At 42.9% G+C, this 18,116-nt stretch overlaps 1 protein-coding gene and 1 long non-coding RNA gene across 3 annotated transcripts in view; both read right to left on the bottom strand.

The window, feature by feature from the left end:
- The window catches only part of RAPGEF4 (Rap guanine nucleotide exchange factor 4), a 252,831-nt gene that overhangs the window by 133,741 nt on the left and 100,974 nt on the right, over nt 1-18,116 (bottom strand). The window lies entirely within an intron of this gene.
- Nucleotides 5,368-18,116, bottom strand: part of LOC132585277 (uncharacterized) — a 29,063-nt gene continuing 16,314 nt past the window's right edge. Inside the window, exon 2 of the long non-coding RNA XR_009556303.1 lies at nt 5,368-5,755. This is a non-coding gene — a long non-coding RNA (uncharacterized LOC132585277). The remainder of the gene's footprint in view (nt 5,756-18,116) is intronic.

The raw sequence follows: 18,116 nt of genomic DNA, 5'->3' as shown, positions 1-18,116 counted from the left end.
GTAAAACGTGAGTGGGAAAACGGCCAGGGAAAGAAAAGGAGAAGTGGAGACTGGTAGGATAATTTGCACATCATTTCATGGATATTTGGTGGTGGGAGTATTGCATGAGAGATGAGAGGAACTGGGGTGGGAAATGTGGGGATTTTTTAGAGTCTAACCCTGAGAAATTTGGGGGAGAGCACTGAATATGAAATATTTTCTCTTCTGAAATTAATTAGCTGCTTCAACAAGTCTCACCCACTCAGAATGAGTTGTCTGAAGATTTTTATATGCGACAACCTCCAGCATTAAACAATGACAACTTCTATGTATACTGTAGACAGACAATATTTTCAAGGTTGTATTTACTATCCAAGTGAGGCTAATTTTGTCCCCTAACAATATGCTACAATGTATGTGATAATACATTATTTAAAAGTGCAATGTTTTCAGTGTTTAACATGATATCCAAAAATGCTGCTAAATCTATCTATATCTATTATTCTATTATGGTTATATCTGTCCACACACTTTCTTTTGTTTACTACTTGGGTTTTCTATTTTCAAACAATTATTTTTTCCTACCTCTCGGCTCATTACGCATGCACATCTTACTGCAGATTTTCTGAGCAGTAAGCCTTTAAGCTTGACTTCAAATTCAGTGCCCACCTTATGCACCATTCTTTTTCCTCCAGTGTATTTATCCTGCAGCTAGAATTTTTAAAACTGCTCTTTTTAAAATCAGGATGGGAATGTCACTTGTGATGTGTTGGGCGTGCCATCCAAAGCTTTTTTAAAACAAGAATTATGCAACTGCACAATAGCATAGAGCAAGTTACTTCCATTTAAATCCTCATGGGTCAGGTTTTGTGCATGTATTTTAGCATTAGTTCATCTAATGAAAGGGAGCAGAAAGGAATGCAAGCAAAGGGGGAAAACTGATATTGAACCTGACCAGACAAGCAGCTGCATAGCCCTATTTTCCATATTGCCAAGAACTACAGGATTCTGTGCTCTGTTACCAGCCACAGTGAAAAATGGAAATGAGCCACACAATCTCATAGTATGGGGGAACATGTTGAGTGCAAAGAATGCATGGTAGAAACCAGTGACACTGGCATTGCAAGCTGCGATCATTGACAACATGAGCATATGTGTACACACATACCTGTGTAAAGGTGGTTGCTTTGCATAGGGCTGCAATTTGTATGGGGGAGGGGTACTCTGGCAGAAGCTTTGGGAAGCTTTTTGAGTCTTCTATTAAATTGGAAAAATTAGTATTTTTGCCAATGCCCTAGTGTAGCTATATAATGCTAATTTCCTGTACGTCCTTGCAGATTTGTCTGGTTTTCTCTTTGTTTTTCTCTAATTTGATCCAGCACTCTGGTTGAGATATTGGCAATTTTTTAAGGACTCTCCTGTGCTGACTGCACTCTTTCCTCCAAACGGTTCAATCCCAAGCGATTCTTTAATTTGGCGGTTTGCAGAAGGTCCATGTGGCTCAGCAGCTATTTTAATGTTAGGCTTCCAGAGACTGCAAAAATGCCCCCCCACACACACACTTTGTTCATGAAAGCATTAAAGGGAAAAATGTTTTCAAAGCTTTAGGTGTCCTATCTCAGCGTCTGTTTCTATTTACATTTCATGTTAATTTCATTCCATGCTGATGACCCCTTTATTTTGTTTGCATACAGCACTGAAACCCTTTCTTTTCTTTCTTTCTTTCTTTCTCTTTCTTTCTTTCTTTCTTTCTTTCTTTCTTTCTTTCTTTCTTTCTTTCTTTCTTTCTTTCTTTCTTTCTTTCTTTCTTTCTTTCTTTCTTTCTTTCTTTCTTTCTTTCTTTCTCTTTTTTTTCTTTTTTTCATTTATTTTTGCATTGGGGATTCTGCTGGTTGCCTCATCTCTGATCCCCCTTTCAAGTCAATATCAGCAGGGGACTAAACCTCATACAGCTCCTTTTAAACTTTCCCCCATCATTTTAATTTTTTAATTCAATATCTGAGACTAGCAATAGTCTCAGATCTCTAGATGCATGTCACTTGTAAAAAAAAAATTAAAACAATGAAGGGGACGTAGTCAATGGTGCTTGAAGGGGGAAGATGTGGAAGGTGCAGAGTGGGCGGAATGACCTTGCTGTGGGTGACGTTTGAGGGGAGGCAAAAGGGCAGGTGGAAATCCAAGGGAATCTGTATGTTTTTTAATTACCTTTGGCTTGGAAGCAAAACAAATGGAAAATCGGCACAAAAGTACTCTCAGAAAAACTGGGAAAACAGTGACCAGGAAGTGAACTGAGCACTGAAGGGAGGAATATCAATGCAGAATGACAAAGAAAACCTAACAGACATGCACAATGAAAGCAAGGAAAAACACCTGTGTGTAATAGGCCTGAGACATGTGCTAAGAATGCATGTGCTAAGTTTGCAGCTGTCTAACTCTCTTCATTATTTGGTTTATTTGCAATTTTGCTTGTGGAAAAGTAAAGCAATTATACTGTTAGAATTTTGTAAATATGCCACACAGTACAATTTTATATGCTAAATTATAAATCATGTACTTAATGTTCAAGCAATAAATTAAATTTGAGATTTATTGTAAGGTAGTCGGGCAAGCCTAAACAGATTTGTACTCTTTTTATCCTCATTGATTTCAAAGAACTTAGAAGGATATAATGCTGTTTAGGATTGCACCACAGGAATTTGCATATGTCTCACTGTTGTTTTTTTATAACAGGGCTTCAAAGATTCTCAGAAGTCTTACATCTCTATCCCTTACTTGATTCACTGAGATATAAACAAGGGATATGCAGTCAGATATTTTCATTCCAAATATATATCCAAAAATACCTTATTATTATTCTCCAGATATATTTGGGTGTCTGGATGGTATCCAGGATTTTCAGTGAGTCCCTAAAAAATCCAAAAATATTCAGGAGTAACCAGAACTATTCAACAAGATCTGAATAACCTGGAGGAGTGGGCAGTTGCGAACAGTATGCAATTCAAGAAAGAAATACAAAGTCCTACATTTGGATTACAAAAATATGAAGCACAAATACTGGATGGGGGATACACTACTGGGAAGTAGTGTGTGCGAAAGAGATCTTGGGATATTAAAGCTAAATATGAGCAGTCAGTGTGATGCCGTGACAAAAAAGACAACTTCAACCCTGGGTTGTACCTAAAGGGCTATTACATCAAAATCACAGGAGGTCATACCTCCACTGTATACTGCCTTGGTCAGACCACACCTGGAACACTATGTGCAGTTCTGGAGGCCTCATTTCAAAAAAGATGTGGACAAAATTTAGAGGGTACAGAGGAGAACAATGAGGATGATCAAGGGCCTGGAGGAAGAACCTTATGAGGAAAGGCTGAGGGCCTTGGGAATGTTCAGTCTGGAGAAGAGGAGACTGAGGAGGGACATGATTGCTCTCTTTAAATATTTGAAATATTTAGAGGAGGGCAAGGAGCTGTTCCACTTTGCAGCCAAGGATAGGACCCGAAGCAATGGGCTCAAATTACAAGCAGAAATTACAAGGCTGGATATTAGGGAAAGAAATTTACAGTCAGAGCAGCTCAGAGGTGGGACCAGCTGCCTAGGAAGCTGGTGAGCTCCCCTTCATTGGTAGTCTTCAAAATGTGGCTGGATGATTATTTGTCTGAGATGCTTTAGACTGATCCCGCATGGAGCAGGGGGTTGGACTAAACAGTCTGTATGGCCCCTTCCAACTCTATGATTATATTGCGTGCCAGAGTTTTAAGGCTCCCAGGACTGCCCCCCCCCCTGATTTTACTGTGTGTCTCTTAGTGTCTTCTTGCCAGAACTTGGTATTATTGGCTTGCCAGGTCAGTTTGACTTAAATTTTGTGTTTGATACTAGTTCTATGGGTCTTGCAAGCTGCAAATTTGACTTCACTCAAGTTGTTTTGCACTGGATTGTGGGGTTTGACTCTGGCTTGGATTCTCCAGTTCAATATTGGATTGGATTCTTTGATTTGACATTTGTTGTGCTTACAACAGGGTTCCTAGTTAAAATGGTTTGGTGATGATTTTCTAGTCTGACATTAGTTTGGATTCTCTGATTTGACAATTATTGAGTTAAGCTGTCCACACTGTCCCAAGCTTCTGCTAAGATTTCAGGTTCTGCATTGATTAATTTTTTTGGCTTGTTGGTTCTCCTTGCTTTAGGAGACTTTGGCCAGTGGCTGATCACCTTCCTCTTGAGTGATGGGTTACTGTCTGCCTTGAAGAAATCCTGGATTCCCCTCACCACCACCACCCAGGAAACAATTTCTATGGAGGCCATAGAAATAGACTTCTTAAGCACATATGAGAAACCAGGACACTTTTTTGTAGCAGGAACTCCTTTGCATATTAGGCTACACCCCCTGATGTAGCCAATCCTCCAGGAGCTTACAGGGCTCTTAGTACAGGGCCTACTGTAAGCTCTAGGACTACTGGCTACATCAGCGGTGTGTGGCCTAAATATGCAAAGGAGTTCCTGCTACAAAAAAAAGCCCTGAGAGAAACCATGCTGGATCAGGCTAATGGCCCAGCCAATCCAACACTCTGTGTCCCACAATAGCAAAAAAAACCCCTCCAGGTGCCATCAGGAGATCCATCAGCCAGGCCAAGACACTAGAAGAACTCCCTTGGTCCAAAGGATCAGAAACCAGAGGGTTATTTAGTGAATAGGCACCAGCAGCTATGCTGCAATTTTGATGCCATTAGTTTAAAAAACAGCCCCAGAAAAATTCCACATAAGGAATAATGGCGCCAAATAATAACAGAAGCTCCCCCCACCCTGAAAAAAATATGGATCCAAAAACCAAAACAGTATTTGGGATCCAAATAACTGGGCATACTGATAATTTTTGGTTCCCTAATATCTGGACCCCAAAAATACAGATTTTTTTCCTGTGGTGCACATCCTTAATGTAAACTGAAACTCTGATTTAACTGGGAGTTGAACTACCACTGGGAACCTTCCATGAGGCACAGCACCTTTAATACAGACATTTTATAAAAAGGGTAAAGGTGCAAGCACCAGTCGTTTCCGACTCTGGGGTCGCACCATGACATTTTCGCAGCAGACTTTTAATGGAGTGGTTTGCCATTGCCTTCCCCAGTCATCTACACCATCCTCTCAGCAAGCTCGGCATAGACATTAACAGAGTGTTAATAATAATGCTAATCAATTCCATAGCAGACTAAGGAACAGAACTGACTGCTCCCAATATAGCAAAGTATCTCCAGAATTAAATGAGGTTTGCACTGATGTAAATAACATTTGTATAAACTCCAGTAAAACTCAATAACTGCAAAAGAGATGTCATATCCCCTTAAAGGCACTGGAATAAAAATTTACATAAAAGACACAAAGTACCAGTTTTAATGTTGCTGCCATTTTTAATCAACCACCAGCTAGGAAAAATTGTCTAGGAAAGAGATTCAGTTTTGACAAATCAATCATTAATACGGTTTGATATAATCAGGTGACATATCGAACAAACAGTAAAGTAAGCAAGAGTTGGTTCAATAGTTTCCTTAGCAAATCATATGCACATATATTGAAGAAGAGCCACAATGTACAATCAGTACAATTTATGCACAGGTGGGAACCAAAACATGATACTGTCCAATTCAGGGATAATATGCACATTAAAGCATAGGCCATCCACTGGCCCAAACACGTTCAGGTGAGGGGCTGCCAAATTTCAATGCCTCCTTGCACAAGAAGTCCCATGAGGAATTGGGCTTTGCTCTAATTTTGGAATCTGGAAAAAACAAACAAACCAGGAAGTTGTAAAAAAATTATATGAACATACTTATTTGGAAAAAAAAATCCCTTCAAAGAAAAAGAAAGCTAATGAGAAACAAAAGAATAATCATGATGTGTTAATGACTGAATTGAAGCAAAGGCTTGCTGTAGCATTGTATGGGGATTAGTAGCAGCCCCTGTCTCCATGTACTATTCATACATTCTTATTCCAGTCATGACATAAGTGCCCTTTCCCATCATTGATCCACACAACTGGCTGCCAGTGCAAGGAAATGGGGTGCTAAGTCTGCCTAAGTGTTACACAAAGACGCACCAGGTCTTCGACTTTCAGGTGCCGCCCACCTCTGCAACTCTGCTACTGCTGCAAATTTCAGAATGTATCATCATTATGCTCTGTCTGTGACTACCCATACAGACTTCTGGAAGAAAGTCTCAGAGGGCAGCTGTACTGGTCTGCAGTAGAACAGCTACATTCGAGCCCAGTAGCACCTTAGAGACCCACAAGGGTATAAGCTTCCAAGAGGCAAAGCTCTTTTCATCAGATATCTGACAAAGGGAACTTTGTCTCATAAGAGCATAAGAGAAGCCATGCTGGATCAGGACAATAGCCCATCCAGTCCAACACTCTGTGTCACACAGTGGCCAAAAAACCCAGATACCATCAGGAGGTCCATCAGCGGGGTAAGGACACTAGAAGACCTCCCACTGTTGTCCCCCCAAGCACCAAGAATACAGAGCATCACTGCCCCAGACAGAGAGTTCCATCTATATCCCTTAGCTAATAGCCACTGATGGACCTCTGCTCCATATGTTTATCCAATCCCCTCTTGAAGCTGTCTATGCTTGTAGCTGCCACCACTTCCTGTGGCAGCGAATCAGTCTCATCTTGAACGCTTATACCCTGAAAATCTTGTCGGTCTCTAAGGTGCTTCTGGACTCAAATCTAGCCGACTTCTGAAATTTTCACACAGAAAGAATTTAAATACGCAAGCCAGTCTGGTCATAATATGGGCTAATTGGTCTACAGTAAACCACTGAAGAGTCCGGCTTGTAACAAAATGAAGGCATATAAGCTCTCCATTTGGTGAAACAATCACAAGAACTTAAAGCCAAATACCACAGATCTATCGCACCTTTCCAATCTGCCAATACAATCATTTTAACTGAGCTCCTTATTCATCTATGTCACAAGTAAAGCTAAACTATATGGATAAAGAATGAAATGTTCTAATGTCTAAGTTGCTGAGAAGATGGGCTGTACAGGAATGTGCCAAGGCAGATAAGTACCGGCACTTACACAACTTGGTCAGTCGATCAAAAAGCAGCAAATTCATTGGACTGTCGGAGGGCAATGTTTCAAAGCTGTACAGTTTTACTGATAACTTCTGCCTACGAAGCCACTGAAATGTTGTGGTTTCACTGAACTTGTATCATCTGTGATAGTCATCATCTGTGCTCAATGCAAAGATAAAAACCTCTAAAACAAATCCTGATGAAACTCTCTAGGATTGCCAATCCCCAGCTGCGGGCAGGGAATCCCCCAGTTTGGAAGCCCTCTACCCACTTCAGGATTAGCAGAAAGCAGGGGGAGGAGGGGGGAGGGAAATGTCTGCTGGGCACTCCATTATTCCCTATGTCGACAAATTCCTATAGGGTATAATGGAGAATTGATCCATGGGTACCTGGGGCTCTGTGGGGGCTGTTTTTTGAGGTAGAGCCGCCAGATTTTCAACATAGCATCTGGTGCTTCTCCTCAAAACACCCCCCAAGTTTCAAAAAGATGGGGGTCCAATTCTATGAGCCCCAGAAGAACATGCCTCCATCCTTGATTATTTCCAAATGGAGGGAAAGCATTTAAAAGATGCGCAGTCTCCTTAAATGTGATGGACAGAACTCCCTTCAGGGTTCAATCATGCTTACCACACCCATGCTCCTGGCTCCACCCCCAAAGTCTCCTGGCTCCACCCCCAAAGTCTCCTGGCTCTACCCTGAAGTCCCCAGATATTTCTTGAATCAGACCTGGCAACCTAGACCTCTCTGAACCAAATGCCTTCCACTCAGCTTTTCATTTTTCATTGAGATAAACTAGTGTAACAGAGGGATTTTGGAATTTTTTTACCCAACACATTCCCTTTTCTGTTTATCCATCAAGGAGCTTCAAACACCATTCTATAATATTGTGCTTCATGATGTGATTAAGGCCCAATGCAGGTCTTAAGGAAATTAGCAAGCCAATATAGCAAGACACCATGTGCTCGCTTCAGCAGCATGTATACTAAAATCGAAATACAGGAAGACATCTCTGATGGTGTTTTGGATAGCTGCAGATCACACTGCCAGTGAATACTCTTGGCCTGGAGAACTTTAGCTTGATGTCACACTACTTGACCTCAGGCCAAAACAGCAGTAGTGAGAAGAAGCTAAAAATGGGTCTTGAAGAATAATGTCCACAGGGAGCTTTGAATCTAATTACACAGGAAAGAGAAACAAATGAATAAACTACAAGCAGGGCCACTGAGAACCACTACAGTTACCCAGATGAAATACTTCCTCTGATGCCCTCCCAACCACATTTACGGAGCCCCTCACATTCATAAGAACACGCAAGACGCTTCATTAAAACACGTATACTGCTATTACCCTCCAGCAGGGCTTTTTTGGTAGAAAAAGCCCAGCAGGAGCTCATTTCCGTATTAGGCCATATCCCCTGACATCACCATTGTTTCACATAGGGCTTTTTTGTAAAAACAAACAAACAAACAAAAAACCACAGCAGTAACTCATTTGCATATTAGGCCACACCCCTGATGCCAAGCCAGCCAGAACTGCGTTCTTGTGAGTTCCTGTCCAAAAAAAGCCCTGCCCTCCAGTGTTACCTTGCCTGGCTTGCAGGGACACCAAAGTGATACCCTTCTGCAGAATTTTGTATTCCTCATCTTGCTATCGGCAGCCCACACTACCCAGAAAGAACAAGAAAGGTGGCTGTTTCTAGCACCTCCTGTAAGCATATGGCAAAATTCTCACTGGATGAGAAAGAATTTTCAGCCTCAGAAAAAGAAAGCACTTGGTTGTGTTTTTTTAAAATATATATATATTAAAATGTTAATTGCAAACTGTTCAGCATTAGGGCCAGAATGAATCCTAGGCAGACTTACATAGGGGTGGCAAATGAGGTTCAATATGGGTAAGTGCAAAGTAATGCACATTGGAGCCAAAAATCTTAACTATAAATATACATTGATGGGGTCTGAACTGGCAATAACTGACCAGGAGAGAGACTCTGGAGTTATGTTAGATACCTCACTAAAGATAGACTCAGTGTGCTACTGCAATAAAAAAGGCAAATGCTATGCCGGGGATTATTATGAAGGAGACTGAAAATAAGTTCAGCTTGCACCAGCCTGCATATCTCTGGGACAGCTTCTCCCCACATAAGCCCCCCACCCCAGGCTCTGAGGTCTGCTATACAACATCTTCTTGTGATCCCTGGTCCTAAGGATACCCGACTGCTTCAACAAGGGCCAGGGCCTTTTTGATCAGGGCCCCTACCTGGTGGAACGAGCTCTCACTGGAGATCTGGGCCCTGCGGGACTTATCTTGGTTTCACAGGGCCTGCAAGATGAAGCTCTTCTGCTAGGCTTTTAACTGATCCAGCAGGTGTCCTTTGACAATCATCGCTTCCCTAGCACCTTATCAACATGGTGCTTATGTTGTGTTGACAGTTACCAGCCTACATGCTGTTGCATGGTTTTGTTGCCAATGTCTGAACTATTGTTTACTGTGTTGCCCCCGATTTGGTAGTACCTGTTTTTATGATGCTGTTTTAATCTTGATATGTGGATTTTAATCTTAATATGTTGTTAATATGTTGTTTTATTGTTTTATTGTTGTAAGCTACCCTGAGCCTGCTTGCAGGATAGGATGGGATATAAATAAAAAATTAAATTAAATAATGCCTTTGTATAAATGTATGGTGCAGCCTCATTTGCAATACTGTGTACAGTTCTGGTCACCACACCTAAGAAGAGATATTATAGCATTGGAAAAGGTGCAGAAAAGGGCAACTAAAATGATTAAGGGGAAGGAACACCTTCTTCCTTATGAAGAAAGGTTAAAGGGGTTAGAGATTTTCTGCTTGGAGAAATATGACAAATGAGGAGTGATGTGATAGAAGTTTGCAAAATTATGCATGGAATAGAGAATGTTGAGAAAGAAGCACTTTTCTCCCTTTCTCACAATACAAGAACTCCTGAGCATGAAATTAATGAGCAGCAGGCTTAGAATACATAAAAGGAGGTTCTTCCTCACCCAATGTGGAATTCTCTGCAGCAGAAAGTGGTGCTAGCTACAAGCATAGACACCTTGAAGATGGGATTAGATAAACATATGGAACAGAGGTCCATCAGTGGCTGTTAGCCACAAGGTATAGATGGAATACTTTGTTTGGGACAGTGATGCTCTGTATTCTTGATGCTTGGGGGGCAACAGTGGGAGGACTTCTAGAGTTCTGGCCCTGCAGATGAACCTCCTGATGGCACCTGTTTTTTGCCCAAACTGTGTGACACAGAGTGTTGGACTGGATGAACCACTGGCCTGATCCAACACAGCTTCTCTTATGTTCTTATGGGGTGAGGAAGATTATAGGTGGGATTTCATTCTAAGTAAACATACATAGGATCTGGAATGCACAGTTTAGGCTGAACATTGCATTATTAGGTTCAGTCTGCAGTTTATGTCACTATTTAATTTCAGATAGTTGAATATATTAACAGGGCAGATACCGTAACTATGGTTAATATCCACTTTGCATATTTTACAACAACCTGGAGGCTGAGCCACTGGCAAAAGAGAAGAAAACTATGAGATTAAAGAAATGTGCTTTGCTTTACAAATTCATCAACTTTGTTAGAATATGAAAAAAAGATCTGCACCGATTTCCCACTAACCTTATGCCGCTATCACATTCCTCTTCTCAGCAGGGCTTCCTTCCGATTTCACACTATCTGCCCCGGGGGTTGCGAGTAACATCGACATTTTTGCGCAGCAAACAGAAACCTCTAAAATCCAGTTTCTGTTTGCCACATGAAAACATCAACATTACTTGTAATCCCAGGGCAGATAGTGTGAAATCGGAAGGAAGCCCTGCTGAGAAGAGGAACGTTAGAGCGGCGTAAGGTGAGTGAGAAATCAGTCCTGGAATATTTAACTTTCTAACAGAATGTTAGAAAATTTTACAAGTTCTATCATTGGAATCCTAAACAGACTTGCCATCTTCAAAATAAGAACATGTGTTTATATGATTTTAAAACTAAAATATCTTCTGTATTGGAAAATCATTCAAAACATTTTAAAATACATCACACGGTGGATGTGTATCTGGAAATCAACTCCAGAGGATCACTGTTATCCATCTTTATTGAGAAATGAACTTCTACTTGAAAAAGATCAGGTTTTTTAATAAAAAAAATCTGAAGAATTAGGATCTCTTCAGAAGAGATTTTACAAGATAAGATTTTTTGCAGAATGTATTAAGTATTAGAATTCCTTTTAATTATAAGAACTGGAATCTCTTCATAAGAATTAGTTAGCTCATAATTATAATGCACAAATCTAATGAGAAGATTCTAATTCTTAGAAAATTTTAAATTGCGTTTTAGAACATTTCTCCATATACATTAAGGGCTAGACATCAGTTTTCAAAAATTAATCTTGGGATTCCTATTAATTGCCCCAAAGTGATAAAAGATCTGTTTCTTCTTTCCTGTATTTGCTGAAAATTGACAATACTAGATACCTTTGGTCTAGTTAAAGAAACATATATTCTTTATTTCACACATAATACACAGAGGATGAAACTAACAATTTTTTCATTACACTTAAATCAAAAATGGTTCTTCTTTGCAACATTTTCCAAATTCTACTAATAATCATTTCAACTCTAATTCAGTGAAAGGTAGAAGAAATTTATCATTGTATCCATTAAAGTTAGAAAATTACCTCATAACAGTCAGTAAAAGCATTTTATTTAACTGCTCCCGTCACATCATGTTGGGGGAGGAGAATCAGAGCATTTTCAGCTTTTGTAATCCCAGAGTGGAATTAATACCACCTCTGCTTAATGGTTACCATACAGAGATAAGAAGAAAGAGGTTATGACTTCTCTGACCTCAGATGTGTAGGAGTGCAATCCCAAACTTCCTGTGGGAATTATCCAAAATCTTTCACCTCACCAGATGGAGGGGCAGTGCTGTTACCTCAGTTCTTATGGGCAGACCTCTTAGGCATGGCATCATTAATAGTCCTTGTATCTATTGTCTACATTGAGCACCTAAATGATAGCTACAGCAATCAGATGATGATGAAGCATCTAAAATCATATTTTAAAAATTGGCAATGCTGTGGAACAGCCAGAAAAGTCATGAAATTACTAACCAAGGGATAGTCAATTGAATGAAAATATATTTTGAGCTATATTTTGTCTCAGGCTGCACATGTACTCTTGACAGGCAAGTCAATCAGCATGATGTCCACATAGTCTTTTGAGCAAGGACCCCTACAATTGTAGAAATGATTACGACAATGATCATTTACCCCAGTGATCTCAGAATCCAAGCTGGAACTCCCTGGAGGCCATTTTGAAGAAAAGTTTCTAGACTTGCAATCTGACTGGATGGTATTACAGTCCAAAACTATCTTTGATCTCAAGGAAAAGAGAAAAGTCTTTATGTCATGCATCTGTCGCATATTCAGTTACTTAAAAAAAATTCACTGACTTTCTATTTTAACACAAACTATTGAAAATCTATGTATTTTTAAAATAAAATGTTTTTCAAAATTTGTTCAAAGATCAAGCTGATCAACCATTGGACCAATCCAATGCATATATATATAATTAATGAATAATTATAGCTGGGCACACAAGTCTTGGCAAAGCTTCAGATTTTCTTGGATGACACCTCTGTCCTTTATCCATTCCAGTCCAGCTTCTGCCATGGCACAGGATGGAGACCGCACTGGTTTCCCATGGCACAGGATGGAGATGGCTTCTGAAGACATCTGGATTGGGGCAGGGCAGTGCTGCTGTTGCTTTTGGATTTAACAGTAGCATTCAACATAGTTGATCACAATTTTCTCACCCAACGCCTCGCCTACATAGGAATACAGGGGACTGCTCCTTCCTTCATGGTAGAGACAGAGGGTAGTGCTAAGGAGAGAGGATCTCCCCATGGCACCCACTTGAATGTGGTGTGCCACAGGGGGTGATCCTCTCACTAATGTTGCGCCCCCTTGCCCAGCTGGTCTGGGGATTTGGGCTGGGCTGTCACCAATATGCTGATGACTCCCAGCTGTATTTGTTGGACAGATGACAGATGCCACTCCAGAAATCTTGGAGGGCTGTGGCTGGGTGGTTAAAACAGAGTCAGCGGAGATTAAATCAAAAGAAGACGGAGGACCTGTATCTGAGCTGCGCGGGGGTGGGGGTGGGATTGGGAATCAAATTCCCAACCCTTAGCGAGGCACCATCGTTGCCAGCGCTGAGGATGAGGAGCCTGGAAGTAGTCCTGGATGTCTCACTTTCACTGAAGGCCCAGGTCACCACGGCTGCCAGATTGGCCTTTTATCATCTTCAGCTGGTCAGGCAGCTGGCTCCTTATCTTTCCTCCCAGACTTATTATTACCTTCGGTTGTGTCTTGCATTTCAGTCCTGAAGTTACAACACAGCGAACGCTACAGAGGTGACCAGTGGAAGTCCACTGGTCCCCGGATGTAGCTCGCAAATACGCTCCGCCAATCAAGATCTGTGGCGGGAAGTTTAACTGGCCAGGATTGGACCTGGCCAGACTGAGGATTGTTCTGGGGTATGTATATAATCGGGACCCGGCCCGCGTTTCCTCACCTTGGATGTACGCGCTAATAAAGCATGTTAACTTCAACACGTCTCGTCACTCAGTACATTACACCTTCCCTGTATTTATTATTTTGTAGTATTTTATCTGCTGTGACCCGCCCTGAGCCCACTTGCGGGGAGGGAGGGATATAAATCAAATAATAAATAAATAAGGGTTTCACCATATTTTTTTTGTGTGGCAGATATTCTGATAAATGATTGTGCATGCACACTAATTTAAAAATGGCAGTAGTGGCAGTAGTAACTGTGAAGGCAGCTGTCACCATTCTAAATGCTAGAACTCTGAGATCAACAATGCAATACTGTGTTTAGTCAGCTAAAGATGGCTAAGTCAGCTCACAGTCACATAAATCTTGGTTTGGCTCAATAAATGGTTTCATCCTTACTGCCCAGAAGAGCATTACCAGAGAACAAGCTGGATATCTGAATTCACATGATACTAAAAAAACCCAGTTAAGACTAACCGTGATTGATAAATTAATTCCACATCCCGGTTTCAGATATTGGTTTGATTGACCCTAAAGGTAAAAGTAGTCCCCTGTGCAAGCATTGAGTCGTTACCAACCCATGGGGTGATGTCACATCATGACATTTTCTTGGCAGACTTTTTACAGGGTGGTTTGCCATTGCCTTTCCCAGTCATCTACACTTTACCCCCAGCAGGCTGGGCACTCATTTTACCAATCTCGGAAGGATGGAAGGCTGAGTCAATCTTGAGCCAGCTACCTGAACCACCCAGTGCCTGCTCGGATCCAACTCAGGTCGTGAGCAGAGCTTGGACTGCAGTACTACAGCTTACCACTCCGCGCCACGGGGCTCCCTTTGATGGACCCTACCAAATCATAATTAGGGGAGTGGTCTGCATTTGGACACTCACATTAACCATAATTCATTGAATTAAAGCATGATTTTTGTGTGATGTCCAAATTGCACTACTGTCTTTCCTTGAAAACTGCTGGGAGAACCCTTCAGGTTAGTGTCGGCAGGGTTAGCAGATGTCAGAAATGAATGAACAAACAACTAAACAGATCTTGAAGTACATAATGAAAGAGAAGTAAAAAAATATATATCAGCCTTCTGGACATGTCTCAGTCGGTGACTGCACAGATTCAATAGTGCTGGTGCACATAAATTATAAAAACAGGTTTCCTACCTGTAACTGATGATCTTCGAGTGGTCATCTGTGCAGTCACACTGATGGGATATAGGCGCCCGCGCCGATCTCGATCGGTATTCTTGAAAGCTGCGGATTTCCGCGCCCCAGGCCCAGTGCGCATGCGCAGAAGCCCCACCGCGCATGCTCACAGGGACCGGAGCGGACATCCCGCCAGTTCCTTCTGACCGCTGCGTAAGCCCTTATAGATGGACCGGCAGCGGAGGGGAAGGAGGGCGGGTAGTGTGACTGCACAGATGACCACTCGAAGATCATCAGTTACAGGTAGGAAACCTGTTTATCTTCTTCGTGGTCTCTGTGCATCACACTGATGGGAGATTAGCAAGCCAAAGTCCTACCTGGAGGAGGGTGCAACGGTCCATCAGCGAGAAACCTCTTGAAGCACCGCACGGCCCACTGATGAGCGTCTACGCCAGTTCAGGTCCAGCGCATAATGGTTGATAAACGTATGCGAGGAGGACCAAGTGGCAGCATCACAAATGTCTTTCAGTGGTATTCCTCTCATAAAGGCTGCCGAAGTAGCTAGGGCTCTCGTGGAATGAGCTCTAATCTGTCTTGGCAGAGGTTGCTTGTTCAACAGGTAGCACAGTTTTATAGTCTCGGTTAACCACTTAGAGATTCGCTGCGACGAAACTCTTACACCTTGCGATGTTGTGGAGTATGAGACAAAGAGTCTAGGGTCCCTTCGTCCAGGTCTCACTCTATGCAAGTAGAATGAGAGAGCCCTTTTTACATCCAGTGTATGGAGTCTCCTTTCTGAGTCTGTACTTGGATTAGGAAAGTATGTGGGTAGGCATATTTCTGCATTCAGGTGAAAAGCAGACGTTACTTTCGGAAGAAATGTTACATCAGGACGTAAGCACACTCCTTCCGTACTGAATTTCAAATATGGGTCATCGCAGCGCAGCGCTGCCAGTTCACCAACCCTGCGAGCAGAGGTAACGGCCACTAAGAAGGCTGTTTTCCAGGACAGTAATTGCAAGGAACATGTCGCCATGGGTTCGAAGGGTTTTCCCGTTAATGCCCGTAGTACCGCTGGGAGGTCCCAAGCAGGGGCTGGGACTCGCACCGCAGGGTACAACTTGGCCAAGCCCTTTAAGAACCGTTTAGTATCAGGGTGTGAGAACACAGAGTGGCCTTCAAGTTGTTCATGGTTAGCCGATATGGCTGCTAAGTACACTCTCACAGATGACACCGTTAGTCCCCTGTCAAGGAGGGAGAGCAGAAAGTCCAGGACTAGTGGGAGGCCTGCTGTCTTGGGTTCCCTGTTAGTTTTGTTCACAAATTGGATAAACCTTGTCCATTTATAATCATATGATTTTCTCGTGGATGATTTTCTACTATTCAACATAACGTCCCGGGCTCTATCGGACAATGTCGTCACACCAGCCTCCATGCCGTGAGTTTCAAGTGAGGCACGTCGTGGTGAATCACTTGTCCCTCGTGTGACAGTAGAAGGTCTGGGCTCATCGGAAATTGGTGGAACATTCCGCGAGACAGCCTCAGTATCGGAGAGAACCACTGCTGTCTGGGCCACCACGGTGTGATGAGAATCCCCTTGGGGTGTTCGAGTTGAATCTTGTGAATCACCCTCGTAATTAGTGGGATTGGTGGAAAGAGGTACACATGCAAGCGAGTCCATGGGATCAGTAACCCATCTCCCAACGACAGAGGGTCTGCACCCCCTCTGCAGCAAAATTTGTCGCATTTTGCGGTGTTGCGTGTGGCGAAGACATCCACTTCCGGTGTGCCCCACTTCTGGAACACCGGTAGGAGGAACTCCCAGTTGAGTTCCCACTCGTGGAGTGAGGCCCCTCCCCGACTGAGGTAATCCGCACAGGCATTCAGATTGCCCGGTAGGTGAGTGGCTACTAGGGTAACGTTCGACTCTCTGCAGATTCCCCAAATCTGTAGCGCTAGAAGGCATAACTTCCTTGAGACTGTGCCGCCTTGTCTGTTTACATAAGATAGGGCTGTGGTGTTGTCTGTCAAGATCGCTACCGTTCTCCCCACAATCTGGTGTCTGAATGAGAGAATGGCATGATGTATGGCCAGCAGCTCTAGGAAATTGATGTGGCAGTGCAGAAGGCCCTGAGGCCATCTGCCCCCCACACACATATCGTTCGCATGTGCTCCCCAGCCCCATAAGGATGCATCCGTCGTTATGGTGAATGTGGGAGTCTGCCTGTGAAATGGGGCTCCTTGGAGGAGGTTCTGCTTTTCCTGCCACCAGTATAGAGTCCAGATTACTGACGTTGGGACCATCAGTTGGCGTGAGGGGAGGTCTGTCTGACAGTTGAACACGCGCAGAAACCAAAACTGTAGCATTTGCATGTGGAATCTGGCGAATTTCAGTACTGCCGTGGTCGCTGCCATTAAGCCCAGGAGGCGTTGGACTTGGAACGCTGTGACTGTAGGGTTGACTAAGAACACATGTATTAGGGATTGGATATCCTCCGCTCTTTGTGCCGGGAGGAATGCCCTGCAAACTTGTGAGTCCAGAATGGCCCCTATGAATTGCACCCTCTGAGCGGGTTGCAGTGCCGATTTCTTTAGGTTGACCTGTAGGCCTAAGGTTTGCAGAAGGGTTAAGGTGACTTCTATGTGCTGTAGTAGTAGGGGTTTCGAACTCGCCACCAGCAGCCAATCGTCTATGTAAGGAAAGATAGTGATCCCTTGTAGACGTAGATGAGCTGCCACCACCACCATGGTCTTTGTAAAAACTCTCGGTGCCGTGGAGAGGCCAAAAGGCAAGGCTTTGTATTGGTAGTGGGAGTCTCCAACTGCAAACCTGAGGAACTTCCTGTAGTCGTGGTGTATAGTTACATGAAAGTAGGCATCTTGCAGGTCCAGTGTGGCCATCCAATCCCCTTGGTTCAGTAGGGGTAGGATGTTTTGTAGGGAGACCATTCTGAATTTCTGGTTCGGTATGAAATGGTTCAGGCCTCGTAGGTCCATAATGGGCCGAAGGCCTCCATCTTTTTTGGGGATGGTGAAATATCGGGAGTAAAAACCTTGTCCAATCTGGTTGACTGGCACCCGTTCTATTGCATCTTTCTCGAGCAAGGATTGAACCTCTGTCTGTAGTGTGAGGGACACCCTGGTGTGGATGACGGTGGGAACTGTAGGGTTTTCTCTGAATTCTATTTGATAACCCATCCGGATTATCGACAAGACCCATTTGTCCGTAGTGATTGTGGACCATGCCTGGAAATAAGGGAAAAGTCTGGTATGGTCCGGGTCCGAAGGGGAAGGGATAAAACAGGGGGAAGG

The sequence above is a fragment of the Heteronotia binoei genome, chromosome 16 (genome assembly GCF_032191835.1).
Source record: "Heteronotia binoei isolate CCM8104 ecotype False Entrance Well chromosome 16, APGP_CSIRO_Hbin_v1, whole genome shotgun sequence".
NCBI classification, from domain to species: Eukaryota; Metazoa; Chordata; class Lepidosauria; order Squamata; family Gekkonidae; genus Heteronotia; species Heteronotia binoei.
The sequence above is the reverse complement of the archived record's forward strand: the minus strand, read 5'-3'. Positions and strand labels throughout refer to the sequence as shown.